Here is a 2,356-nt window from a genome sequence, read left to right as displayed (position 1 = left end):
CACCGCGGGCAGGCCACGTGTACCTGCTCCCAGCCAAGAGGCCAAGGAGGCAGAGAGAGAGGGAGAGAGAGAGAGAGAGGGAGCGGATAGCGCTTCCGAGTCTCGAGGTGGAAAGCAAGCACCGCGGGCAGGCCACGTGTACCTGCTCCCAGCCAAGAGGCCAAGGAGGTAGAGAGAGAGAGGGAGAGCGAGAGAGAGAGGGAGCGGATAGCGCTTCCGAGTCTCGAGGTGGAAAGCAAGCACCGCGGGCAGGCCACGTGTACCTACTCCCAGCCAAGAGGCCAAGGAGGCAGAGAGAGAGAGCGAGAGAGAGAGGGAGCGGATAGCGCTTCCGAGTCTCGAGGTGGAAAGCAAGCACCGCGGGCAGGCCACGTGTACCTACTCCCAGCCAAGAGGCCAAGGAGGCAGAGAGAGAGGGAGAGAGAGAGAGAGAGCGAGAGAGAGAGGGAGCGGATAGCGCTTCCGAGTCTCGAGGAAGAAAGCAAGCACCGCGGGCAGGCCACGTGTACCCACTTCCAGCCAAGAGGCCAAGGAGGCGGAGCAAGAGAAAGGGGGAGGGGAGAGGAGAGGAGAGAGCAGAGAGAGAGAACGTTGATGCCGGATTCCACCCGGCTCAGCTGCTGCTTGGCCTTAACCCCCTAGGCTCAACCTAGAGCGATACCAGCTCAAGCACTCTTCAGAATCTTCGATCGCCTTCTAGACCTCTGGCAAGACAAGAACTGCGGGCATGCCACTTGAACTTGATCTTAGCCAAAAGGCCGAGAAGCGATGCCCACAAAGGCGCGGAGCGACGCGCGGGCGTTCCGCTGGCGCACAGTGGCGCAGGCCGACTCCTCTGGAGCCCGGGACCCGCGCAGCTGCCGGCCTCCCTGCAGCCAGAGGCCTCAAAGCGGGACTCTGCTCCCCCTCTCTCTTGCCTGCCTGGCTGCCTTCCTGCCAGTCCCGGGCGGGGGCCCTGCTCTTTGATCTTCTGTCAACGGCCCGACAACGACCGCAGCCGCAGGGGGCGCCAGCCGCCCGGCCTCCTTAGCTTAGGCCCCTCCCACCGGCAGCAGCTGTGCCCAACCGGCTGCGAGCGAAAGCCGAGCGCCAGCACCTGCGGGCAGAGGCAAGGGGCAGCTCTCTCTCCGGAGGGAGGGACGGGGACGCGCGCGCACGCACACACGCCTGCCTGCCTGCCTGCCTGCCGAAAAAAAAAGAAAGAAAATGTGGATATACTAAGTTTTTTGGAGGGAAAACGCCCAGCTGTCGAAAGGGGCCCGCCTGCAGGGACGGGGACGGACACGCAAGCAAGCAAGCAAGCAAGCAAGCAAGCAAGCAAGCAAGCAAGCAAGCAAGCAAGCCACGCCGGCCTCCCTGGGAAAAGGCTGAAAAACCTAAGTTTTTTGGAGGGAAAACGCACGGCAGCCGAAAAGGGGGCCGGCCTGCTTGCCCAGAGAGTCGAGACGCGGGAAAGCGCACAGAGGGAGCACGGGAACGGAGAGGGCGAGAGAGAGGCGGACACAGAGACACACAGATGGACGAGGGACGAGGGACGAGAGACGAGACCCGAGAAGAAGGAGCTCCAGTCCACTTCGCTCGCTACGTCTGTCTTTTCACCGCTGAGAGAAGGTGGTGCACCGCTCCCGGAGGCGCTGCAATACCGGGCCGATGCGTGGAGAGGACGGAGCAAGCTCCTGATCCAGCTCCCTGTTCCAAAAATCCGTTTAATATGTGGTCCCCCGATGGGGGACGTATCAGATATTAAACTGATAAGAACAGATTTTTTTTTTCTTATAAAATATACTTTATTCCGAAAAAAAACACATCTCAAAACGAAAACATCCCATACAATAACACTCCACAAGTTAAAACAACGGCGGAACGGCGGTGATTGTCCGTTTTCAATCCTTGCAAGGGTGGGCGGATTTGCGCTGTTATGAGTGTCCCTCCAAACCCTACCACTTGCTGTAACCCATTAATCCCTGTACAGGGTCCATAGGCCTTTCCAGCGCTCCTTTGCCGTGGGGAAACCCCATTTAGCAACGTCGCGCTTCATCCTCCTCCTGAGGTCCGCCAGGATCCTCTCCTCCAGCTCCCTCGCTCCCCACTCGATGTTGTGCCGGATGAGATTGTTCCTCGCGTCCCACAGGCCTTTCTTTGTGAGGGACAGCAGCAGCCACATCAGGAACTGCGTCCCCCTGTCCAGTCCGGTAGGTGCCAGCCCCAGAAGAATATACTGGTAGCTGAGCACCGCATTCGTTTCCAGGAGTTGCATTATGTTGTCCATTCTGCCCCACACCGCCTTGGCGAAGGGGCAGCTCCAGAAAACGTGCTCCTGAGTCTCCTCGACGAAACACGTGTCCCGGGGGCAATG

General features: G+C 59.7%; 1 pseudogene; it reads right to left on the bottom strand.

Moving 5' to 3' along the window:
- Positions 1-1,609: 1,609 nt before the first annotated feature.
- LOC138223424 (U2 spliceosomal RNA) lies at positions 1,610-1,784 on the bottom strand (annotated as a pseudogene).
- Positions 1,785-2,356: the final 572 nt, after the last annotated feature.

This window comes from Lepisosteus oculatus, chromosome 16 (genome assembly GCF_040954835.1).
Source record: "Lepisosteus oculatus isolate fLepOcu1 chromosome 16, fLepOcu1.hap2, whole genome shotgun sequence".
In the NCBI taxonomy this organism is placed as follows: domain Eukaryota; kingdom Metazoa; phylum Chordata; class Actinopteri; order Semionotiformes; family Lepisosteidae; genus Lepisosteus; species Lepisosteus oculatus.
This window is presented reverse-complemented; position numbering and strand designations above follow the sequence as displayed.